The sequence below is a fragment of the Papio anubis genome, chromosome 18 (assembly GCF_008728515.1).
Source record: "Papio anubis isolate 15944 chromosome 18, Panubis1.0, whole genome shotgun sequence".
Taxonomy (NCBI): domain Eukaryota; kingdom Metazoa; phylum Chordata; class Mammalia; order Primates; family Cercopithecidae; genus Papio; species Papio anubis.
In genome coordinates, this window is record NC_044993.1 from 7,782,849 (window position 1) to 7,810,395 (window position 27,547).

Below are 27,547 nucleotides of genomic sequence, written 5' to 3' on the forward strand. Positions count from 1 at the left end.
CAAATAAGGCACTAAAAATACACAGCCAAACTTTGCTAATTTAATGTCACAACCAAATTCAGGTATTCCTTGAGGAAAAAATGTCTATTGAGAACAGGATGTGTAAAGACTCTACTAAATGTTACATTTTCTAATACTGCTTTAAATTTCTTTGTGTTCAAGTAAATGAAGATCATTCTAACAAAAAATGACATTTTTAGAGTTGGAAGTATTTTTTTCTTTTTAAGAAACTTAATTGTTTGTATTCCTCATAATGATTCTTATGGACATATCTTACTAATTGTTCAATAGTGTTTCCTATCAGAGCTACTTGGGATATATTCCTTGAATGACTATGATTTGAAGCTACAGAAAATTCGTAAGAGTTTCTCTTCTGCAAAACATGTTTTCTAAAAACATAATGAAACACTGCTAAAAATCCTATAACCATGTATACAAAAAAGATAGGAGGGAAAATAAGAATAGTGGATGTGAAAAAGTGGGATAAATCCCCATCTTTCACCATATACAAAAGACAACTCCAAATGGATTAAGGACTTAAAGGTAAGGCCTGATACTATGAAACTACCAAAGAAAAAAAAACATTGATCTGGGCAAAGATTTTTGGGGGGTTAGACTTCAAAAGTATCGGTAACAAAAGCAAAAACAGACAAATGTGATTGTATCAAGCCAAAAAGCTTCTGCACAGCAAAGAGAACAATTAACAAAGTGAAAAGACCACCAACAGCACGGGAGAAAATATTTGCAAACTATCCATCTGTCTTAGTTTGTGTTGCTTTAAAGGAATACCTGAGACTAGGTAACTTACAAAGAAAAGAGATTTATTTAGCTCACTGTTCTGCAGGCTGTACAAGAAGCCTGGCACCAGCTTCTGCTTCTGGTGAGGGCTTCAGGCTGCTTCCACTCATGGTGGAAGGTGAAGGGGAGCAGGTGTGTACAGAGACCACATAGTGTGGGGGCAGGGAAGAGAGAGGGGTGAAAGGTACCACCAGACTCTTTAAACAATCAGCTCTTGGGAACTAATAGAAGGAGAACTCACTCATTACCACAAGGATGGCACCAAGTCATTCATGAGGGATCTGTCCCCATGACCCAAACACCTCCCATTAGGCCCCACCTCCATCATTGGGGATCAAATTTCAATAGAAGGTTTGGATCATCAAATATCCTAACTATAGCAGTGTCCAACAAGAAATTAACAACCAGAATATATAAGGAACTCAAACAAAATTCAAGAACAAAAAAACAAACAACAAATAATCTGATTTTAAAACGGACAGAGCCAGGCACAGAGGCACATGCCTATAGTCCCAGCTACTCAGGTGGCTGAGGCAAGAGGATTGAGCCCAGGAGTTTGAGACTGGCCTGGGCAACACCCCAGCTGACCCCATTCCTAGAAAGACCCCATTCCTAATTTTGTTTATTGGGCAAAAGACCTGAAGAGCCAGTTCTCAAAAGAAAACATACAAATGACCAAGAGTTATATATTTAAAAAAAAAAAAAAAAAAAACTCAACATCACTAATCTTCAGGGAAATGCAAATCAAAACCACAATGAGATATCATCTCACTCCAGGTAGATTGATTATTATCAAGAAGATACAAAATAACAAATTCCGGCGGGCACAGTGGCTCATGCCTGTAATCCCAGCACTCTAGGAGGCCAAGGTGGGCCGATCACTTGAGGTCAGGAGTTCCAGACCAGCCTGCCCAATATGGCAAAACCCTATCTCTACTAAAAACACAAAAATTAGCTAGGTGTGATGGCGCACACCTGTAATCCCAGATAGGCGGCTGAGGCATGAGAATCACTTGAACCTGGGAGGCAGAGGTTGTAGTGAGCCAAGACCATGCCATTGCACTCCAGCCTGGGCAACAGAATGAGACTCCATCTCAAAAATAAAATAAAATAAAATAAAATAAAATAAAATAAAATAAAATAAAATAAAATAAAATAAAACAAAACAAAATTTAAAAAAAACAAAACAAAACAAAATAAAATAAGTAAAATAAAATAAAACAAATCCTGGAAAGAATGTAGAGAAAGGGGAATTCTTGTATACTGTTGGTAGGAATGCAAAGTCGTACAGCCATACGAAAAATATTATGGATATCCTCAAAAAACTAAAAATAGAACTGCCATATGATCCAAAAATACCACTGCTGGGTATACATCCAAAAGAAAGGAAATCAGTACATTGAAGATATACTGCACTCCCATGTTTATTAGAGCACTACTCACAATAGTCAAGATATGCACTCAACCTAAGAGTGCATCAATGGATAAAGAATATGTAGTATGTATACCCAATGGAATATTATTCAGCAATAAAAAGAGTGAAACCTTGTCATTTGCAGAAACATGGATGGAACTGGAGGTCATTATGTTAAGTGCAATAAGCCAGGCACACAAAAACAAACATCACATGTTCTCATGCCTATGTGGGAGCTAAAAACAAAAATAGATCTCATGGAGGTAGAGAGTAGAATAGTGCTTACCAGAGGCTGGGGAGGGAAGGAGGAAAAGAGGAAAAGAGAAGTTGGTTAATGGGTACAAAAATACAGTTACATAGAATAAGTTTTAGTATTTGATAGTTCAGTAGGGAAATTATAGTTAACAAAAATGTATTGTAGATTTAAAAATAGCTAGAGGAGAAAGAATTGTAAAGTTCCCAACATAGGGAAAAGATAAATGTTTGAGGTGATGGGTAACCCAATTGCCATGATTTGATCATTACACATTGTATACAGGTATCAAAACATCATGTGTATGCCCCCCAACTGTGAACTATGATATATCAATTTTTTTAAGTTATGAAACATTTTTAAAGGGAAGTATAGAATAAAAGGGAGAATGAGGAAGAGAAGACTGAAGTAATCAGATGAGAGAAAAGAAAGAGGAACGGGGTTCTCGCACTGAGCTTTGGTTAAGCGATTCAACGGTGTCGCCGTATCGTAATCGCACGTTCACGCCATGCCCTCACGCAATCATGCCTGCACATACGCCACCGACGCACTCCGCGCCACGCCACGCCACGCATCAATGCCACACCCCGCCACATCCGCACACCACCACTGCACCCACGCACCACACCACGCATCACGCACCACACACGCACCACGCATGCTATGCACACGCACGCAACCGCGGCAGCGTCATGCGTGCCACATGCCACACACAACCTGCAGCGCACCACGCGTCATGCACTACGCACGCCACGCACGCACCACACATCGCCACGCACCACACAAACGCCATACTAATCCACTGTTTCCCTGCCTAAATCCACCACATCACACATACCACACACACACATCACACACACAAACCACACTCATACATCTCACACACCACACACTACTTCTTTACAGTTGTCTCAGCCCCACACATCTGGCACAGGTTGTAGAAGTTGGCAACATTTTGATGATCCAAGACACCCTTTCAAGAATACAAATGAAGGCCATAAACACATCAATTATTTTCAATTGTTTTAAAATTAAAATTTAAAAGATTCTCAGAATGAAACCATTTACCATCAAAAGTTTTATGAAAGATGAATACTTAAGTTGCTTTCTATATTTGGTAATCTGTTGTACTTCTTTCTGAGTTTTTCTTAACAAAGAAAATATACTTATTGTATGGATGGATGGACGAATGGATGGTACACAGTTAGAATAGAAATTATAAATCGTTAAACAGCATAACCCCAGCTAGAATTTGCTTTCCATCCCCCCTCCTGTATACCACCACCCTCTGGCCCCTTGGAAATGTGGCTTAGACATAAGAATTTTATCGCTGGGGAACATGTTGGTGGTTGACAAAGAAAACAGCATAAAATATTTTAAATTGGGACTGTCACAAACGCACATCTGTACACATCTGAATGCGTGCATACACACACCAGTCCCGGGTACATGGAAACCATACCCATAACCCTCTCATCTACCAATATATAAAAGGAAATTCCGAGATTTGGATTATAGCTTCCACCCTCTCAGTGGAGCCTTATTATATTACTGGATGAGCTGTCAAACAGTCTGATAACGCTGTTTAAAATTCACAATTGGGCATATGTTTCCATTTAATCCGAGAAACGGCAAGGCCCACTCTAGCGGGTGATACGCTGTTTATCTGCTGCTTCCGCCGCGATTGTCAGTGTTTCTGAAATGCCAGTGCTATCGGCAAAGCACTCTGGTTAGGACGTCAGTCTGCCTTTGAGCAAAGGCTGCCAACAGCCAGCCTGTGCAGCGAAACAGAAGGGCCCTCAGCTCTGGCGCAGGGTTGAGAAGCTGGTTAGAAAGTACCCCCCCAAAAGGGAAGAAATTGCTGCAGAGATCTGTGCTTCCAAAAGGTAGCTTGACCCATCTGGAAATGTAAGCCAGTATCGAGAGATGCCTTTTGTCAGGAGACATATTCAGGCGACCTCACTCTAAATCCCCGTTTTTCATTGTAAATACATATTGTTCTATATTCTTAACAATAAAAGGACAATAACAGAGAAAATTGTTATTCCTTTTCTTGTTTAAATATGATTAAATAGCATACAGATATATTCATGTTGTAAAAGATTCAAACATCCAAAATCACACAATATAAAACATGAGTAGGCCCTTTCCCTGTTCCTTGGTGGGTACCCTCCATTGCTGCATGGATTTACACATGGATCTTTACATATATGAACACACTTTTTTTAAAAAAACACAAAAGGAATCTGGCTCTCCTATCAGTTCTGTGACTTGCTTTCTCCACTTTACAGCGACACATCTCAGAGGTCATCCCACATCTGAACACACAGCTCTACCTCATTCTTTATAATGACTACATAGCATTGCACAGAAAAGGTATACGATAATGTATTCACTACACGCTCAATTATTGATGTGCATGCTGCCTCCAGTTTTTTGCTTTTATAACTAATGCTAACATGAACTTCCTTGTACGTAGATTTTTATAAAACATGTGCTTGAGGGTTTTGGTTTAAAAGTCTCCTAGAAATGGATTGTTAAGTCAAAAAGTATGTGAACCTTAAAATCTGATTTATATTAACCAAGTGCCTTCCCAACAGGCTTGAACAAGTCATGCTTCCACCAACAACATATGAGAATGTGTATTTTACTGCACTGTTGTAAATATCTGGTATTATCAAGCTTTTTGATTTTTGACATTCTAAGGAATGATTATCTTACTTTTTATGTTACTAATTACAACTTCAGATGAGCTTATCTCCTTTAATATTTCGGACATTGTTTTTCCTTCCTTTGCGAATTACCCAATATTTCTTTTTCTGCACATTTTTATTTAGGTGTTTGCCATTTATAGCAACTAATTCATAGAAGTTTCATATTGGGTATTAATACGTTTTCTGTTACGTATGTTGAAAATATTTATCCCAGTCTCTCCACTTAGAATGACCTTAATTTCAGCACAAACTTTGTTAATTGGTCTTCAATGTGCTTAATTTTTTTTTTTTTACCTTAGGTCATCAAAATAACTTTGTCTTTTGGTTATGTAACATGTTAACATTAGGAGAACCTGGGAGAAGGGTACACAAGAACTCTCTGCACTATCGCAACTTTAATGTAAATCAAAACTTATTCCAAAACAAAAATGATATACACATGTAAATATATGTGTGTGTTTATGTCTGCATTTGCTAAGCTGTCATTCCACAATTGCATTTTATGCCACTACTAGCTTTTCATCACTTTGTATGGAATACATATTTGTATGACAGTAACAGTGATTAAATAACTAAGTGGACCTTGTAGTAAATGAGTTATTTCTTTGCTGCCATTATGTCTAATTCTCCATAGGTTATTCTATCTGAAGGCTTTTTAGAATCATAAGTAGCTAAGATCATTTTTCACCTCATCATCCCATTTTCCCAAGTATATGAGAATCCCAAGTATATGAGAAAATACTTCTAAATGTGAAGATTACTCTTTCCAAAGATCCCTAGCAAGCGCTCCTATAGGCATTAGTGAAATTTATTAACTGCACGTTTTTGAGGCCGCAGCAGCAGTAGAAAGAAAATACTAAAGGACACCCACACAGTCCTACTGGTGACTCCCCAGTATTAGGCTCCTTCCAGACTATACATGAGCCTGTCAAGATGATCTTACTGAACTGACCAACCTGCTACTCTTTATTCCCAAGATATTAATGGGCTTTGGATTCACACCCAAGGTTTTTGGGAAGAGAGAAAATCTTGATCTAGTGTGAAATTTCCCGGGGAATGTCAGTGGATCTAACCAGACTCAGTCCTATTGCATAGCTCTAATAACTTTTCCATGTGCGTTCTAGTTTACGAAGGCTTCCACACTCATTACCCCCATTTAATTCACTACAACCTGAATCGCAATCGTCTGCATTCTTCAGATGGGGGAAATGAGGTCCAGTGACAATCAGTGTGATTTACCCAAGGTCACCAATACAGTGAACTTCAGAGCCAGAACCCATGCCCAATTCTTCTAAATTCAGATGCCAGCAGGAGAGAAGTTCAAGGAACAGCTTAGCAGAACAGACTCCAATCTCTGCTTGACCACTGACAATTTTGCAACTTTGTAAAGTCACCATTCAAAATGTGTTGGACTAGATAATCACCAAGACTCCACACTACGTTAATACTCCAAATATAATTCCTAATCTATGTCTGTCAACCCTGGTCCTTCCTGGCTCTTTGACAGTGTTTCCAAAGTTTGGTAGTTTTTATAGGTTTCTGCCTGATTTTCTCCTAGTGTCCAACAGGACCAAAAAGTTCCATTCAGGTCAAAAAGTTCCAGTCTCACCTAAGAGTTCCTGAATCTTCATAGGAAGAAGTAGAGAAGCAGAGCATTTTCTCTGCTTGGGAATCCCAGAGCTCTGTGGTTAAAAGGTAAAACCACATTCATCCTCCCTCACTGTATAAGTTGTATTTGAAATAGATTAGAAGTTGTTTCAATAATAATCTTTATATTACTGATTTCATAAACTCCAAGTTTCCAAGAAAATATTTGCAGGGTGGGAAGTTCTTGACCTCTTTTCGAAAATAAGCTCAAGAATGTCACACTCTTAGGTCAGATGATACAGGAAGGGAAGCTAAGTACATCCACTTGTGTTGAAAAATAAAAGCTCAAGTCAAGAGAGATGTCTATCCTTGGCCTATTTGAACATGACAAATTTATTTTTTATAGAGTTAAAAATGTATTTTTCTTGAATTGTTTCCACTATCGCTAACCAATAATTTATGGAATTTCTTCCATAAAGGTTTCTTCCATGGAGATACTATGTCACCTTAGATACAAACTCATGAAAAATTTAGGTAGTAGACAAAAAACAGTTGCAATGTTCTCTCTCTCTCTCTCCTCTCTCTCCCTCTCTCTCTCTGTCTCTCAGAGCTGAAGAGAACTTTTAGTAGCAAGTTTTGAATGCAATATAAAAAAGAAACAAATTGCTTTGTAGTACTTATTTTCTATATCTGTTTGTTTTGTTGCTTTTTTTCTGTTGAACTGAAGAGGCAAGCAGAAACCCAAATGTGCTCAGGATTCTGAGTTGATTTTGGATACCCTCCAGGCACTACAATTAGCAATGGATAATTCTTTCATTGTATCCATAAGAAGAAATGTAATCCAGAACTTGAGGGGAAAATATTTTGAATAATCACTTAGTATGGTACGGTACAATATGGCATGGCATGTATGGTATGGTACGGTACGGTACGGTACGGTATGGTATGGTATGGTATAATCACTCCAAGCAAAACTGAATTCAGAGAGATTCGTCTCTTCCTAAAAGAGGTGAGAGTGTCCCGTGTCCGTAGGGATGAAACATTGATATTATTGTGGCTTAATAATGCTAGGTCTGGAAAGTCAATAGGCTTATAAATGGACATAAAGCTTGCATTTATAAGACACAGATTCCAGGCCTGGGTACAACTTTACTTTCTGTATTGTCTTAGGAAAGTAATTCAGGCTGGGCATGGTAGCTCACACCTGTAATCTTAGCACTTTGGGAGGCTGAGGTGGGCAGATCACTTGAGGCCAGGAGTTCGAGGCCAGCCTGGCCAACAAAATGACACCCCATCTCCATTAAAAATACAACAACAACAACAACAAAAAACTAGCTGGGCGTGGTGGTGCATGCCTGTAATCCCAGATACTCAGAAGGCTGACGGAGGAGAATCACTTGAACCCAGGAGGCAGAGGGTGCAGGGAGCCAAGATCAAGATCATGCCACTGCACTCCAGCCTGGGCAACAAAGTGAGATTCTGTCTCCAAAAAAAAAAAGGAAATAAAGAAAGAAAGGAATTTTAAGAAAGGAATTCAACCTCTCTGAGCCTCATTTTCTTCATCCATCAAAGAAAGCAAATGAACACATCCTAAAGAATTAATAGGCATTTGAACATCAATAGCTGATAACATCACACACAAAGAAATATCTACATCATGAATTATCAAAAAATGAACCTGATTCTGATAAAGTCTCAAGATCTAACTACCAATTTACAGGAAACACAGGGGACAGAGAACCATATTAAACCATACCACAGGGACACAGTCAATAAAATTCAGACTGTGGTAAACTTTAAGATAGAAAATGCTGGTATCTCCAACAAAAATATAGAAAAAAGAGGGTAGGGGACAAAAAGAGAGAAAAAGAGGGAGAAACTATCGATCAAAAGAGACTTAAGGGACATATCAACCGTTAGGTTGTATAAATCTAATTTGGATGTTATCTCAGACAAACAATGGTAGAAAAAACAACTGCGGAGCCTCTAGTTTCCACTTAGGGATATAAATACTTGGACAGAGCCTTGCCCTCTCCCTTAGAACAGCAACAAAACAACAAGGCAAGAAAATTGCAAATTCATTACTTTTTTCAAACCCATTGGCGAACTGAGGTCTCAAGGCAATCAGTTGGTCCGTAATAAAAGGACAGACAGATACCTTCAGGGAGAGAGGAGATGTAACTACTAGCTTACCTGGGGTAGATGGAACTGGATGGACACTGGGAAAAAGCAGTCAGCTAGAATAGTCAACATAATACTAGCAAATCAAATCCAGTGCTATATAAAAAGAATCATATATCACTGTATTAGTCCCTTCTCATGCTGCTAATGAAGACATACTAAAGCCTGGGTAATTTATAAAGGAAAGAAGTTTAATTGACTCACAGCTCTGCATGGATGGGGAGGCCTCAAGAAACTTACAATCATAGCGGAAGTGGAAGCAATCATGTCCTTCTTCACATGGTGGCAGCAAGGAGAAGTGCAGAGTGAAAGAAGGGGAAAAGCCCCCCAAAAAACCATCAGATCTCATGAGAATTCATTCACTATCACAAGAACAGTGGTTTGGGGGTAACAACCCCCATGATTTAATTACATCCCACCCGGTCCCTCCAAATGACGCATGGGGATTATGGGAAATACAATTCAAGATGAGATTTGGTTAGAGACACAGCCAAACCATACAAACCATATCAAACACAATCAAGTGGGATTTATCCCAGGGATGCTGATTCAGCATTTGAAAGTTAATCAATATAATTCACAACGTGAACATAGAAAAAAGAAGAAATATCATATGTAATGGTGAAAGACTGAATGCTATCCTATTAATCTTAAGCCAAGAATGTCCTCTCTTAGCAGTCCTGCTGAACATCATACTGGATGTACTATACTGGATGCATCCCAGTCAATGTAATAAACTGAAAAAAGGAAATAAGAGCCTCACAGATTATTATTATATTATATGTATTAATAAAGAACTCCCCTATTTCCACCTATGTGAAGGGTACACATGAATTCTTTGTACTATTTTTACAACTTCTCTAAAAGTCTAAATTTATTCCAAAATAAAATGTTTTGTTTTTAATTAACAAAATAGAGGTAATGATAACATCTTGAGTCCTTGGCCTCCCCTATTACCACCTAGCTTCTGTCTATCCCAGAAGCTAACCTACTCTATGAGTCTATCGTTTGTTAGACCATCTCGGCCACTGTTTAGTTTCCTGTTGCTGCTATACTGTGTTACCACAAACTTAGTGGCTCAAAACTACGTAAGTGTATTGTCTTGTGATTCTGAAGGTAAGAAGTCCAAAATGGGTCTTACTGGGCTAAAATCCAGGTGTCAGCAGAGCCGAGCCTCCCTTTCTGGGGGCACAAGGGGAGAACCTGCTTCCTTGCCTTTTCCACCTTCTAGGGGCTGCCTGCATTCTTTGGCTCATGGCCCTTTCCTCCATCTTCCAAGCCAGCAGTGTAGCATCTTCAAATCTTTCTCTTACTCTGACTTTCTCTTCTGCCTCCCTCTTCTACTTTAAAAAGCACTTATGATTAAATGAGCCCCACAAGGAAAATCCCCATCTAAGGTCAGCTGACAGGCAACCTTAATTCCATCTGCAACCTAATTCTTCTTTGTCATATAGCCTAACACACTCACAGCTTCCCAGGATTAGGATGTGGACAACTTTGGGAACCATTATTCTGCCTGTCACAGCTACCCTTTGCCAGGAATGCCTGGAATGTGTGTGTCTACCCAAGCTCTCTGTCAAATCAGGTCCCTAAGTCATAAATTCCAAAAACTTGCTCCTAGCTGGTTGGAAATGTTATGGTAATTGCCTCAGATTTGACTTCCTCAACTCACCCATTCCCAATAAGCTTACTGACTTTATTTATTTCTGTTTTTGTTTGTTTGCTTGTTTACTGTATAACCTTTCTGTCTTTGACTGCTATTACCATTGTCTGTCTAAGCCTATAAATTCGAAGGCTGACACAGACAAGTAAAATAAATGTTGCTGATAAGAAAACTCCTCTTAATGTTTATCTTAAAATATCTTTGTTGAAACGTAATCATATTTCTTCTTATCTTCCTTTTGGCAGTAACAGAAAATAACTAGTCAATATTCACCGTATAGAAACCTTTTAAATTTACTCTATCTTTCTAATGCCAAAAATGCCCATCAATATTTCAGCCAACCAGCCAATCCAGGATAAACACAAATCCAGGATAAAACAGCAACTTCAAGATGGCTTTTTTTTTGTTTGTTTTTGTTTTGTTTTCTTTTTGTTTTGAGACAGAGTCTGACATGATCTCAGCTCACTGCAACCTCCGCCTCCCAGGTTCAAGTGATTCCCCTGCCTCAGCCTCCAGGTAGCTGGGATTACAGATGCCCACCACCATGCCCGGCTAATTTTTGTACTGTTAGTAGAGACGTGGTTTCGCCATGTTGGCCAGGCTGGTCTTGAACTCCTGACCTCAGGTGATCCACCCACCTTGGCCTCCCAAAGTGCTGGGATTACAGGCATGAGCCACCGTGCCCGGTCTCAAGATGACTTTTGAAATGATGGAGTGACATAGTCAAGCCCTAAGATAAACAGCCATCCACAAAGGTGACCTATGTGATAATTCCAACTTTTCCCCCTTAGCCAACATTCATCCTGCCCTGTTTCCTAAAGTTCTCATAGATCTGACTCAAATCCTTCATGAGTCTCCTATATAAGTTCAGCTTGGATCTGCAGCTTTTTTCTTCTCCAACTGACAACATTTCAGTCATCTTTCAAGACTTCCCACACGATGCTTTTCTCTCCCCCAGGAACAATTAGTCAGCCTCTTCTCTGTGCTCCTGTGGGATGCTCTGGGAGTTCATACCTCTAACACAACCTTAACTTATGATGTTATAATTGTTTATATTACTGTTTTTTTATTTCAAGTCTGGTTATTAGTCTATAAATTCCAAGAAGGCAGCTACTGTGTCTGTTAAATGAGTCCTCCTGGATTTCTTCCTACCTCTCTGGCTACCTGAAAATTCAAGTAATGGAGAATTCAACTTCAATTCAATATTGGAATTCCTCAACACTTTTTCCTTGGTTCTTTCATCTTCTCAGTGTATATTCCTCTCCCTAGTTGATTTCCTTCATTCCATCGGTTTCAACTACTACCTTTATGCAAATCACACCCAAAGTGTATTTCCAGCCCAGAACTCACCAGTGAGATTAAACACAAGTGTCCACCATCTTTTGAATATCTTAAAGGTACCTCAAATACATCATGTTCAAAACACAACTAAGGAACTTTCTTGCTAGCAATGAGAACTTGGGGTTACCTTCCGATAGGGTTTAGATCTGTGTCCCTGCCTAAATCCCATGTCAAGTTGTAATCCCCAATGTGGCAGGTGGGGCCGGGGGGAGGTGATTGGATCATGGGGACAGATTTCTGTACTGGTGCTGTTTTCTTGACAGTAAATGAGTTATCACAAGACCTGGTTGTTTGAAAGTGGGTGGAACCTCCCCTCACCTCTTGCTCCCGCTCTGGCTGTGTAAGACATCCCTATTTCCCCTTCACCTTGCATCATGATTGTAAATTTCCTGAGGCCTCCCCAGAAGCAGAAAGTGTTCGCTTCCTGTACAGCCTGCAGAACCATGGGCCAATTAAACCTATTTTCTTTAGAAATTACCCAGTCTTAGGAATTTCTTCATAGCCATGTGAGAAAAGACTAATACACCTTCCCAGCATCAATTTCCCTGTTTCTTACAGCAGCAGTATCCTAATTTCCTTTAAGGACTTTATTCCTCCAACTCTTGGCCAAGCCAGTCCCTATGAGGTTCCTCCACTCTCATCTACTACTCTGGCCAGGGTGACTCTTGGACTGTAAGTATATAATCCAATCAAACCAAGCAAGTCACAGTGATGCCTTAGCTGGGGCTGCTAGAAAGAGAAGACTTTGCCCTTTCTCTGTACTTGGTGGACTGTGTAGAGTATATGATCATCTTGTTTCCATAAGTGGCCAAAAGTACCCAAGGGAAGCAGAGCCAAGAGACTGATTCTTGTCATATTGTTCGACCTCACGCCATACCTAATGCCAATATAACCTTTTTTCCAGTTTAGTCAACTAATTTCCTTTCTGTGCAAGCTAATTCATGTTAGGTTTTCTATCACTTGGATCATAAAGAACTTTAACTGATACCCTATGCTCTATACCTGATCTTCCAGAGTCTCCAATTCAGTAAACTATGTCATCATCCATCCTCCTAAGGATAGCAGACACTTAGGAGTCATTTCAAATTCCTCCTTCTCCCTTGCCTTCCATATCCAATCAGTCACAAGGTCCTGTCAATTAGATGCCCTAAATATGCTCAGATCTGTCTATTTCTTTCCACCTTTATTGTCCCCACTCCATCCCAACTACCTTAATGTTTGCCTGGACTAGTAAAGCCCAGTAATTACTCTACCCTCACCTACTCTTGTTTTCCTCCAATTAATTCTCCACACTACAACCAAAATGATCTGTTCAAAGCACTAAAGTATTAACTTCGGGCCGGGCATTGTGGCTCATGCCTGTAATCCCAGTACTTCGGGAAGCCAAAGTGAGCAGATCCCCTAAGGTCAAAAGTTCGAGACCAGCCTGGACAACACAGCAAAACCCTGTCTCTACTAAAAATACCAAGGAAAAACTAGCTGGGTGTGGAGGCACACATCTGTAGTCTCAGCTACTCTGGAGGCTGAGGCATGAGAATGGCTTGAACCAAGGAGGTAGAGGTTGCAGGGAGCAGAGATCATGCCACTGCACTCCAGCGTGAGTGACAGAGTGAGACTCTGTCAAGAAAGAAAGAAAGAAAGAAAAGAAAGAAAGAAAGAAAGAAAGAAAGGAAGAAAGGAAGGAAGGAAGGAAGGAAGGAAGGAAGGAAGGAAGGAAGGAAGGAAGGAAGAAAGGAAGAAAGGAAGAAAGGAAGAAAGGAAGAAAGGAAGAAAGGAAGAAAGGAAGAAAGGAAGAAAGGAAGAAAGAAAGAAAGAAAGAAAGAAAGAAAGAAAATAAGAAAGAGAGAGAGAAGGAGGAAGGAAGGAGGGAGGGAGGGAGGGAAGGAAGGAAGAGAGAGAGAAAGAAAGAGAGAGGAAGGGAGGAAGGAAGGAAGGAAAGAAGGAAGGAAGGAAGGAAGGAAGGAAGGAAGGAAGGAAGGAAGGAAGGAAGGAAGGAAGGAAGGAAGGAACTTCACCTGTGGAAATATGCAATCATTTTCCATTGCTTTTAAGACAAAGACAAAACTCTTTAACATTGTATCTCTGTCTGGCTTCCCCCAAAACAGCAGGTCACAAAAGTGTGCCTGCATAGTTTAATTTGGGACATGACTCCAGGGAGCAGGAGTTCACGGATCAGGGAAAGTCGGTAAAACAGAGAAGGAGGGAATGAATGAATGAGTAAGTTGATCACCGCTGTGAGGAACTATGACCAATTCTGTGAGGAATTTCTGAGGGACCATGGGGAATGTGTCTCCGAAACGTCCACCAGAGACAATGGGTGAATGCTTCTACCCTTCAGGGGTAGAAGCCTTTCATCCACCAATGGCTGAGAGTTGCTCCATGGGCACCAACTCCCTGGTATGTGTGGGTTGCTCACATATGGCTGCCAGGTCTGCAAAGGCCTAGGCCTGGAACCAGAGAAGCTCCAGGCACACCTAGGACGAGGTCAGCACAGAGCTGATGGGAGCTGGTGAGGCACTGTTCACTGTAGCCTTGGCTGGAATTAGAGTGGGAGCGACGTGGTGTAGCACAGATGCCTGATGTCGTGCATGGTCTGGCCTCTGCCCAGTTCTCCAGCTTCCTCTCACCCTCTAACTTCATTCACACCATGCTAGTCTTATAGCTCCTGGATTCCACACATTCTCACCCACCACCAGGTCTTTGAAGGTGTTTCCTCTGTCTGGAACACTTTTTCCTTCCCTCTTCTTCTGGTTCCCCCTGCTTATTCATCAGAACTCAGCTTGAGCAGCATTTCCTCTGGGAAGCCTTCCCTAATCGTGTCAAATCCACCCACCAGGGGTACTCACAGCTCTGTGTGCTTCTCCTGTGAGATGCATATGAAGGCTGCAATTGCCCACTTGTTGATCAGGTGAGGGCATCCAACTTCTACTGGACTGTGTGCAACATGAGGAAAATCACAGCATCCCCAGCATTAACATGGTATATCAAAGTTTAAAGAATAAACAGATTTATCTTTTTACTCCTGTTAGTGTCTGGAACATCTAGGTGTGCAAATATTTTTAACATAATTAATCAATTAATAAGTGAAGCTAATACTTTAAGAAGCAGATATGTTACTTTCTGAAGAACTGTATTTAATTTTCACTGAATTTCATTCCATTTCTTAAAATTGTTACAATGAAGCTCTTCTCTTGGAAGCCCTAGGACAGACACTATATCAATTTCCCCTTTTTAAATGTATAATAACTATAAACAGCAACTGTAGTCCCCAAGAAAGAATAGTTGAGATAAAGAAAAAAAGAGAAATCATCAATGCAGCTAAGAAAGTTTCATTGTGAGTTAAGACAGGGGTGCTATCTAAAGCAAATTAATATAGGTTATTGACCACAGAAGAATAAAATTTATTGATATGTGAAAACAAACTCCCCAGAACTACTCTGAACTCTCCCTGTTAGCCAACACCATCAATTATTATTATTAAGTGCCTGCTCAGCTGCTGTGCGGTGGAAGAGGCAGGGAGGTTTGGTAGCTAGGCAACAGGCTGGAAACTCAAAGGGTAGGAGCTGTGATTCTGGCTCCTCCATAAAAGTGACAAGTGGCCTTGAGTAAACGCCCCCTGTCTTGTTTTCTTCATCTGAAAAATAGCATCACCAGTCTGGCTTTCTGCACTGAGGGAAGAAAAACAGAGAATTCCACCCTGCAATTACAGAAAAGTGAGCTTATGGGGGCTGGGAAATAAAGAACACGTAAGGGAATCAACTTTTCACTCAGATCACCACTTTGTTACTAAAGGTTTGAGCTTGAGTCTTCTGTGCCTCAGTTTATCCATCTGGAATGATTCACAGATAATGGTCATGTCCTGGCTTAAAATACAAGGTAAAGGTATGACTTTATTTCTGTAGGATCTAGGAGAAAACTTGGGTAGAAAAACTTTTCCCCCAAAGTGCCCTTGGAATTTCTCAAATACCCCTAGCCCACCTGCTTTGTCCAAGCTCCAACAATACCTTGTTTGTGTCCCTATTAAAAGTCTGTATTGTCTTGTGGCTTATTTGTTTAGACATCTGACTCACTTGTGAGCTCCAAAAGAGCCAGGCCATGCGTCCATGTCTGAAGCTTTAGCACCAGTTTCTTATCTAGAGTGAGTGCTCAATAAATCTTCACTGGAAGAATAAATAAAACAATGAATGAATGAATGAACAGGAAAGAATGAACCAACTGACCTCCTTGCACATCAACAGCCCTCTCCTCACTTCCTCATGCTGTTCCCACCTTCCTCGAATGATGACACTGTGCTGACTTTGAAGAAAAGAAATAATGACAAACAAGGGCATCTGGAAAGCCAGGAATGGGGGTGGTGTTTCCAGGTGTGGGTGATGGGAAGAGTAGTGAGAAGACAGGAAGCAAAAGCAGAGGTGTGGTGTTTCTTGCAGAGACTGCAGAAATCCCACTGAGAGAACAGAAGAACTGGCATGGAGAATAGAAGTGCAGCAGGCAACAGGAGAGAACTGTGAGAGCCTGAGTGGAGTACGGCAGGACCCTGGAGCCTGTAGATGCACTTGGGTCAGGGTGATGGGGGTGGCGGTACTCAACTGAGGACAGAAGAATTCAATTCATCTTTTGTTTCCTCTCCTGTTGGTTTTTTACACATAATGTGAAAAAACCTACTTTGGGGAAAAAATAAGCTAGTGGACGCAAATGTTTACAACAGCACTATTCACAACAGCCAAAAGGCAGAAACAGTACAAATGTCCATCAATGAATGAACGGAAAAACAAAATATGGTCTATCTATACAATGGGATATTGTGCAGCCATAAAAAAGGATAAAATACCGATACATGCTATAACACAGATGAACTACAAAAACATCATGCTGCATGAAAGAATCAAGTCACTAAGGGTTATATATTGCATAATTCCATTTACATGAAACCTCCAGAATATGTAAGTTCATGGACACAGAAAGCAGGCCAATGGGTTTCCAGGGGTTTGAAGGACAGGGAGTAGGAGTATGATGGAGCTTAATGGGTATGAGTTTTCCTTTCTGGGTGATGAAAATGTCTCGGAACTAGATAGAGATGGTAGTTATACAATATCATGAATGCACTTAATGCCACTGAATTGTACACTTTAAAGTGGTTAACAGTTAATTTTATGTTATGTGAATTTTACCTCAATTAAGAAAAATAAGCTGGGCCAGGTGCAGTGGCTCACACCTGCAATCCCAGCACTTTGGGAGGCCAAGGTGATCAAATCACTTGAGGCCAGGAGTTCAAGAACAGCCTGGGCAACATGGTGAAACCTTATCTCTCCAAAAATAAACAAAAATGAGCCAGGTGTAGTGGAGCATGCCTGTAATCCCAGCTACTCGGGAGGCTGAGGCAGGAGAATCGCTCGAACCTTGGAAAGTGTAAGTCGCAGTGAGCCAAGATTATGCCACTGCACTCCAGCCTGGGTGATGGAACAAGACTCTGTATCAAAGAAAGAAAAGGAAGCTGGTAGAAAATACCTCCACTTTGGATTAACCCATTGTTAGAGGCTTCCTCCACTTTATGGAGAGAGACACTACAGTTAAAGCAGAACCAGGTCCTCTCCCAGCTTATAGCCAAAATGCCACTGACAGTCCCTGCCTGGCTCTGTCGTAGGAAAGTTATCTCTTGTGGCTCCTAGATCTGCCTTAGCTTTCTCCCTCCCTCCCAAAGAATGTAAAACTTGGGGGGGTCAGGGACTGGGTCTATCCTGCTCAACTGCCATTTCCCAGCACCTAGCATGGTGTCTGACGTGGTGTATGACTACTGTGCCCTCTGATCCATTCTCCACACTGTAATAGGCGATCTGTTCAAAGTGAGAATTTTCATGGGTCCCCTTCCTTCCATTTTCAACCCTAATGGCTTCACTTGCTCTAGAATGAAGACCAATGTTTTGCCCTGAACCATAAGCTAAGCATGATCTGGCTCCTGCCCAGCTCACCTTGAATCTGCCCACCTCTATGACCCAGGCCTGTGACCTACTTTCAGTGAAGGTCACCACACTTTCTCCTGTGATGCGGACTTTCCATGTGCTACCCTCTGTCTCCACTTCAGCCTAATTAACTCTTACTCATCCTTCATTTCTGTGCCAAAGACTGTCCCCTCCACCTGCCAGCATCCATTCTCAACTTCCTTTTAAATAGAACTCCTATGCAACTAGCTAGCACCACTAACAACATCTTCTGGCCTACTTTATAGTTAGGTGTGGTCATGTGACTAAATGCTGGCCAAGCAACAATGATGTGTACAGCTGCCAAGTCACCTGTTGAAAGCCATTTCTTTCTCCCCTCCTTCTGGCTCAAAATGGTATCCACAGAGATAGGACTGGAAGCCAGAAGTTGAAGACAGCAGAGCTGCCCACCAACCTTGAACTGCTCACCTCTGTCATACAAAAGAGAAAGAAACTTACATCTTAGTGAAGCCATGACAATGTAGCATCTTTGTGAGAGCAGTTTAGCTTGTATCATAACTAATCTGTATCTTACCTCAACTGAATCATACCAAAGCCTTTCCCTGCCCAGGGTAATCAGTCTGGTTAGTCTGACTCTTCCTATTATGTGTTCTCAAGTCACCATAGACCTCTTATTTCTATCACTGTGTTGGCGGGGTGCGGGCAGCGGGCAGTTGGGGGTGGCAGGGAGAAAGAGAGACAGAGACAGAGAAATTTTTTAACTCCTGCCCCTCTCCTCTAGATTATAAATCCCCCAAAGTCAGAGGTCACATCTACCTATTTGACCATGCAAATCCCAGCACACAAGTCCCAGGCCCTGTGTCTGGAACACAGTAGGTGTTCCATTATGCTTAATTCACTAATTATTTAAATAAGACCATCTCTGTAAATAAGAACAAGATGATATACATTCTTAAGTAAAGCATAACTAGTGCTGAAAGGAAAAAATTCCACTGAATAACTTTGGAGAAAGTGGCCTTCCTTCATCTGTGCTCTTGGGTGAAGACAAGTCCTTACTAGGTCATAAATACCCATGAAATGAGATTGCACTTTGACTGATTCCCATTTATTATTTTTACCATTATTTAGAACCATTCCAAATAATACAGTTAGAGCCCAGCAGCATTCTTCCCTTCAAATATAACTGTCATTCCTGTAGAGTAAGTTTCAGAAATGTTTATATATTATCAAAATTAAGTTTCAAAATGAGCTACAGTATCTGGGAAAGGGGGATAATAATATTTCACAGAAACTAATTGGAAACTTGTTTTGAAATAAAGTAGTTATTATTTCCATCATGGAGAGATGAAAGCAGAGAGATTTCCTTTTATCTCACCCAGGCTAGTATCTTACATTATTTATTCAAACTAAAATTAAAACCTGGACAAATCCTACTGCGGCATTGCATATCAGTTAGAGATTATTCTTCTGGAAATGAACTTTTTTTTTCACAGATTTCATTATGCAGTTACAAATGACTATTATTAAAATGTAACATATAAAACTAAATTGTCTTTCCTTTTTCTGGCCAGGTGCAAGATTCACTTTCCTATGCAGTATGATTCTTTTCTTCTGAACTTGGCAGCATGTGGTCTACTGGCCATGGCCCAAGCATCCAGAGAATCGCACAAAACCTGCTCCACTGTCCTGCTGAACTCCCTGCCAACAGGCTTGCTGGGTTCTCCACCAAAGTCCTGGGGACCCCCTCAGTGCCGTTGTATTGCCCCACCCCTTGCATCCCAAGGAACAAATATCAAGAAATGTTCTCCACCTGGTGACCTTGTCAAGACTCAAATTTTTTTCTACAGACTCAAACTCATGCAAAGTCACTACCTGTAAAAAGTGCCTGGAGTGTGGTGTTAACCTACTTTCAGATTTCTGAATCCTTAACTCTGAAGCTCTTTCTCGCCTATCCCCCAGGCCTTCCCATATCCTACTCACTTGGCCTGGAATGTTCTTCCTTGTTCCTTGATTGCCTAACTCCAATTTGTCCTTCAGGTCTCAACTTAGACATAACTTCCTCCAGAAAGACTCCCCTAACCTCACTCCCATCTACTGGGTCAGGTATGGCCTATGTGTTGCTATGACACCCTGTACCACTTAGCACTTGCAACTTTTTATTTATTTATTTATTTATTATTATTATTAATCTTAGAGATGGTCTCTCACTCTGTTGCCCAGACTGGAATTCAGTGATGTAATCATAGCTCACAGCAGCCTCAAATCCCTGGGCTTAAGCAATCTTCTGGCTTCAGCCTCCCAGGTGGCTGGGACTACAGGCCCTTGCTACCATACCCAGTTAAGTTTTTATTTTATGTATTTATTTTTTGTACAGACAATGTCTTGCTATGTTGCCTAGGCTGGTCTCAAATTCCTGGCCTCAGGTGATCTTCCTGCCTCGACCTCCTAAGGCACTGAGATTACAAGCATCAGCCACTGCACCTGGCCTACAACTTTGTAATTTGCTCTTCCTCCTTCTAAATTGTAAGCCCCAGGAGGGCGGGAGTTAGGTTGTCTTGCCCACACCCCCCCACCCGCCCCCATCCTATCTTCAATACCCAGCACAGTGATGGGCACATAGCAATTAACCAATATATGTTTCATTCATTTTTAATTTAGGTTCAACTCTGATATCTGGCCCCTGGAAAAACCAATCCCTAATCTGCATCCCAAAGAATACTATCTTCAGGCTTTCCTGGCATTAACTTGGTGGCTCACCACCAGAGCTCTCTCTGGTGCTTCATCTTGACAACTAATGTCTTCTCTGCTCATTTCCTTCTACCCTTGGAAGGTCCTGCCTAGTGCATCCAGGGTCTTCTCTTCTGGTCAATTTGTTTGAATTATGCTCATTAACTAGTTATTAAATCTGGCCCTATTTTTTGGGTTCTTTGCATCGCCATCCCATCTCCTGTACATCCAGGCCACCTTTTATCTTTCCACCATCCTGTCTACTCTAGTTCTCTCTGGTTCAACAAGGATTTAAGCTTGGTTTGTACTCATTAAGAGGAGACAAAGGATGTCTGTAGCTACTGGATAGTTGTTGAACAGACAAAACTTTAACAAATTTCCTACCTTCCTTTCTTTGCATCTCTATGACCTCTGCTCTTGATCCTGCTCAAACTTTCTCTTTTCCCCAAGACAATGAGATTCCTCCATCTTCCAACTAAAAAAAAGCCTCACACTCCATCCCCAGAAAGAAAGTCACTTTCCAATCAGCTCTGTTTATTTTTGGCCTCTGCCTACATGTTGCCAACAACTCCTTTTTCATCACAACTTCCTAGATTTATGTTTTGTTTGTTTGTCTGTCTGTTTGCTTAACCATGATGAAAGGTGGAAAAAAGGGCAGGTTTTCCCAGAGGGAAGTCAATCAGATCATTTTCTCACAGGTTGCCTAAAGACTGTCAGATCAATTAAACAATTCATCTCTCAGATGTATTCAGCTGAAGAATTTGTCCCTGGGTATTTGTACTAGAACATATTAAAACCAAGTCAAAACATCATATTACCTAACAGGAAATTCTTCTGACATATACAGTAAAAGGGAATTGAAAGCACTGTTTCCAAATCAACCCCCAAGACATAAATTTGGCCAAAAGTTAGTCCAGCATATTGCAATGAACTCCTCTCATGATTTTACACTTTGCTTTACATTCTTTCCAATAGAACTCTACGTGTTTTGGGTAAACACACCAAGAGCCAACATGAAACAGAAGTTGGGATCTTTATGGTTAACCTGAGCATGTTGGAAACCAAGGATCGGCTGAATGTTATTATACATGACCCATAAATTGGAGTGAATGGTAGAACTAGAACAAGCATGAACTATGCATTGCAAAATAGGCAGCAAAGTCTGGACAAAGAACAGACACCAACAATTTCCAAATAACCAGTAGCTAACTGATGGTTAGTATCTATGATACTAAAAGTCCATATTTTCCACTCCAGAGCATGGCGTCAGTGATATTCGATTTTGATTGACTCATAGGGATAAATTGTTCAACTGATCCAGACTGTCTTGGTTCACATCTTGGTTACATGTAAAGAAAGGAGCTAATGACTATTGCTTACCTTCACTCTTCTTTTTGGCATCATTTGAGGTATGAGGAGATCAATAAATAATAGCTCTCTCTTCCCTTCTCAAGTTAAGAACCTATCGAGAAATAAGACACAAAAAACAGACACATAGAGATCAAAATGTCAGCTTTATTATTATAACTGATAAGACTAAGAGAATTTCGCTGGAGAATTGAGAACAAATGGACTTGCTAATACTCCTTAATTAGTCAGATTTACCCACCAGTCCAAGGCATCCCTGCAATACTGTAGGACCCTCCCTACACAGGCTGTAGCTGCTTCTGTAAGTTTCTAACATATGTCAGTGTCCTGGAAATAGGAGAGCTCCAAGAAAGAGAGAAATTTCTGAGTTAAGTAGATTTACTTCCTTCTTCAATCAAAGAAGGCCAGGAGGGCCGGGCACGGTGACTCACACCTGTAATCCCAACACTTTGGGAAGCCAAGGTGGGCAGATCACCTGAGGTCAGGAGTTCAAGACAAGCCTGGCCAACATGGCGAAACCCTGTCTCTACTAAAAATACAAAATTAGCCAGGCATGGTGGCCCGTGCCTGTAGTCCCAGCTGGTGTGTGCCTGTAGACCCAGCTACTGGAGAAGCAGAGGCAGGAGAATGGCTTGAACCCAGGAGGCAGAGGTTGCATTGAGCTGAGATTGCGCCACTGCACTCCAGCCTGGGCGACAGAGCAAAACTCTGTCTCAAACAAACAAACAACACCAAAAACAAAAAAACAAACAAACAAAAAAAAACAAAGAAGGCCAGGAATGTGACGATGGCTGTTAAAACAAAGGCAATTCATTATGAAAACATAAGTACACAGGCACTCCATACAGTAACCAATTAAATTCTATCAAATGTCCCACCAACAGCTTTCATATGGTCCAAAGATCGATAAGCTGAGAATTCCCTTAGTGATTCCAAGTTTACCTTTTAATACACATATGAAACAATATTTTAGGATTCCCATGAGGTTTTATAGATTTGTTTGGTCTTGTGTGGGATAAAGATAAGTTTTTCCTTCAGCATTTGAACTAAGCCAGAACGCTTGAAAGTGGGTACATTGCTTATTTGGGTTCTTTGATTAAGAAGACAATTCTTTCATCTATGCCTTCCAGAGCCCCTTCAGACAAGCTCAGAACTATCTATGGCTTCTACTAGTTAGAGCAAGAATATTATAAAGTCTCTGCTCCGTTTCAAACCAGACTTGGCTGAGAGCCTTTGTAAAATGCATCCATTCACTTTGCTCCTGCCATGAGTACATTAAATGTAATTTCATATTTATTTGATGATTTATGCTCTTTGAGAGCCTCACATCATCATCATTTATTTCAATGCTCACTGTTTGGGCCTAAATACACAGAGATAGAATATACAAAGAATTGGATTAAGTGTGTCCTAACGGTAAGACAAACTGTGGCTGACCAGGAAGATCTCTGAAACACAAATATGAAAGATGATGGAAATACATTAAAAAATGATGATGGTGGTGGTGAGTAGCACTTACTATGTGCCAGACACTCTTCTAAGCCCTTTATGTACATTCAATCATTTACTCTTAAATCTTTTTTTTTTTTTGGGAGTCAGAGTCTCCTTCTGTCACCCAGGCTGGAGTGCAGTGGCACGATCACAGCTCACTGCAACCTCTGCCTCCCAGGTTCAAGCGATTCTCATGTCTCAGCCTCCCGAGTAGCTGGGACTACAGGCATGCACCACTAAACCTGGCTAATTTTTGTATTTTTACTAGACACTGCATTTCGCCATGTTGGCCAGGCTGGCCTCCAACTACTGACCTCAGGTGATCCACCTGCCTCAGCCTCCCAGAGTGCTGGGATTATAGGTGTGAGCAATTGCACCTGGCCTTAAGTCCTTAAGGTCTTATTACCTCCATTTTATAGATAAGGCCAACTCAGGTTCATAGAAGTGAACTAAGTTGCCCATGGTCTCACTGCTATAGGAAGTGAAACCACCAGGATTTGACCCTGGGCGGTGTGATTCTAGAGCCTTCACGTAAAACCACACACTGAAGCAAGGGAATGCATAGGAGTACTGAACTGAATGAACAAGATGAGAGAATTCATCCCTCAATAAGCTGAAGTGAAATATGCTTAAGCCTTCATCCACAAACATACGCATGCACACACACACATCCCTCTTATCAGCTACAATCAAAGTAAAAAGATAAACCTAAAAAACAGACTCACTGCTTGCGGCAGATGATATAACATTAACAAATAACAAAGCGAAAGTCATATATCTCCACTCCTGTTGTAGTTCCATCTCCTTTATCAGGGATAATAATCTTTAAACTCAGGACAGTTGAATAAATGTAGTTTAGAAGGAACTGAAGTATGAGATAGGTAAGGTGATAGCAGGAGACCATCTTGTTGTTTTAAATGAGTTTATGTCTCCAGGCCTAAACAAATTACATCCTGGAGTATGAAGAGATTTTGCAGATGAAATCTAAGAGTCACTGTCAGTAATCTTTACAGGATCATAGAGAATTGAAAAGGTGCTGGGGCAAGGTACTAGAGACATGTACTAGAGACATGTAGAGCTAGGAAATTAGTATTCTAATCTTTCAAAATGAGGCGGAGGAAAGTGTATTCTGTGTCCTACAGATCTGCAAGCTTGATTTTGAAACAGGGTATGACTAGATGGTGTGTCAGCCCTTAAAAAGGAAGTGGTGATCACTAGAAACCAGGATGGATTCACCAAAGAGAAATAACAGATTCTACATGCCTTCTTGTGTGTGTAGCTTTAAGGACTGGTGAGAGTGAGGATGTCATGTGTACAATAAGGGGTGGGAGAGCAACCTTGATAGGGGTCCTATCACCCCGTAGGCCACAAGGGTTGATTCATTTGATCTGGCTGGGTGATGGATCCCCTTCTTTACTTTATGTTTCATAAAGTTGCACACTTGCTCAAGGAGAAATACCAGAGAGAGAAAGGCCTTCATATGGGCAAGGGAATACAAATCCTGTGCCTCCCCAGAATCCCCAGACAAGCTCAGATCCATGTGTGGTTTAGACTAGTTAGGGTAAGCATATTTACAAGGTCTCTTATTATTCTTGGAGATCTGATGGATAAGACAGTGCTTTTAAGAGAACAAATACCTGATTGACCATTCATACCAAAAAAGCTTACATTTATGAATCAATGTCCTTCTTCTTAGAACACTTTTCCTTCAGAGTTGCACAGCTCATGGCCTCCTTCCATTAGGAGTCCACCCGAGTTTCACCTCCATAAAGAGGTCTTTAACCATATGATATAAGATAGCATTTGCCCTCTAAATACACTGAATACCTTGTTTTCTTTTTATGTATAGTTCATGTCATTATCTGACATCATATTATATATTCTAGCTCTTGTCACTATTTGACATTGTATTATATACAATATTATATACATTATGTATGTATGTACACATACACAAAATTGGTCTCTCTCCTCCTCTTGTAGAGCCAACAAATTCTATGTGAATTATGTCCCTATGTTATGCAGTAGCTCTGGCCTTTTGAATGTCAACTCCATGAGGCCAGGGACTTTGCTGTCTTTTTTACCACTGAGTTCCTAGTCACTAGAAGAGTATTAAAACATAGATGTGTTCAATACACATTTATTGCCCAATAACATTTGTCAATTAGTGAATGTCAATCTGGAGAATGGTCTCTAGTGGCTATAGTGTTCAGTCCTTGGCCTTATCCAAAATATTAACTCTGACAGAAAAGAAGAAAGATAACAAGAAAATTGATTCTGATTCCCAGTCAAGAAAACATTTATCTTTATTATTTATTACTGTCATCACCATTACCTACTATGTGATAGGCACTGTATTCTGCTCTTACACTATTAGAGATGCTCATAACAAAACTAAGAGGTAGAAATTATCATCTTCACTTTGAGATGAGCAAAACTGGGCTCAGGGAGTTTAAATAACTGGCTAACATCAGACAGCAGTTACATGATGAAACTGGGATTAAAATCCGAGATCTGTCTCACTAAAAAGTGTGTCCCTTTTCACAAGATGATGATAACACTTATAAAAACATGGGAAACCTACTTTAATTTGCAGCTGACTGGAAAAACTGGTACGTTAGATGAAAAAAATCAAGATTTAATGAGAGTTTGAGATTTGAATGGCAGGTCAGAATTCAAATATATATATATTAGGTATGAAGATGAAGTTCCATATACCAATTCTAAGCATCACATGCACGAATTGGGAGGAAGGGGGGAGAAGAGGGTGAGGATAGTCATTTACTTGAAATAGACCAAGAGGCATCAACTGACCACAGGCTTAGTCTAAACCAGTAGTAATATGTGACTGTAAAATGAATTAAAATAATCTTAAACTGTATTATCAGGAATTTTTTTACGGGAAAGGGGTTCCAGTTTTATTCTGCAAAAGCTAGACCAGGAAAATGAAAGTTAAAGTAGAGTGTTAAGACCCCTGGAATGGTGAAAATCTCATTATGAATGAAATGATTAAAGGGCTTGGTAAACCTTGGCCTGGGAGAGAGAAGACTCAGAGATATGAAGATATCTATCTTCCTATCTGAAAAACTGTCAAAAAAAAAAAAAAAGGAAACCTTCTCTGTTGTTCCTGATGAGTGAGACTATAGGAAAGAGGTTTGATTAAAAATACAAAGCTTACTAACAACTAGATGCCTTCCCTGCTATGAGCGAGTTTCCAATCTATTAGGGGAGATATTCAAGCAGAGGCTGTGTCACAACCTGGCCTGGAAACTCTAGTATCTACCCAACGGGGTAGAAGATTAGGTTGATTTTAGGGTTTTTTTTTTTTTTTTTTTTTTTCAGTTCTATCTCCTTCTACATGTGGTGACCTTATTTTCTGAACCCCAATCCAAGACCTATGATACCATAAAAGACTTTTGTGTTGCTTCCAGATTTGAAAGACAGTCTAGCAGGTACAACCACCAAAATATTGTCATTACTAGGAGATATCAGTGATGAAATAATGGGAAAAATATACGAAATTGGAACTTTCCTGGAAAAAGGAAGAAGTTAAATCACTCTACGGCAGGCATCTACTTCTCTTTGAATACTCATGTTTCAACCAAGAAGGCAGAAACTCTGGGTAAAAGTTCTTTTTTTTTTTTTTTTTTTTTCTTGCACAGCAAGTTTTCTGGAAGTAAGACCTCTTCCTCCAAAGGCTGAGTGCCAAAATATAATTACAAATATAATTATAATCTAGTTCATTTGCATTAAGAAAGTCAAGAAGTCATTGGAAAAGCTTCTTGGAGCATCATCAAGATTTTCAGGCCCTACCACAAGAGCCATGCCAGACCTTCCTTCATGACATTGCTTCCACCTTTGTGCACACGGCAGATGTTCTAGTCTGCAGCTCATCAAGATGCCAAACTATCCTTGTTCCTCCACCCTGGACCAGAGTGACTCCCCACCAACTCCTCATTTTAGGTTCTTGTACTAAGAGGTGAGGGGCCAAAGATTCCCCCTTGGCCAAATCTGGACTCTACCAGTAAGGAACTATTCAGACTGATGAAGATATTGTAATTCTGGATATCA

At 40.5% G+C, this 27,547-nt stretch overlaps 1 long non-coding RNA gene across 2 annotated transcripts in view; it reads right to left on the reverse strand.

The window, feature by feature from the left end:
• Positions 1 to 27,547, reverse strand: part of LOC103880576 — a 210,087-nt gene that overhangs the window by 166,549 nt on the left and 15,991 nt on the right. For both annotated transcript variants that reach the window (XR_004179638.1, XR_641689.4), the window contains exon 3: positions 21,998 to 22,079. This is a non-coding gene — a long non-coding RNA (uncharacterized LOC103880576). The remainder of the gene's footprint in view (positions 1 to 21,997; positions 22,080 to 27,547) is intronic.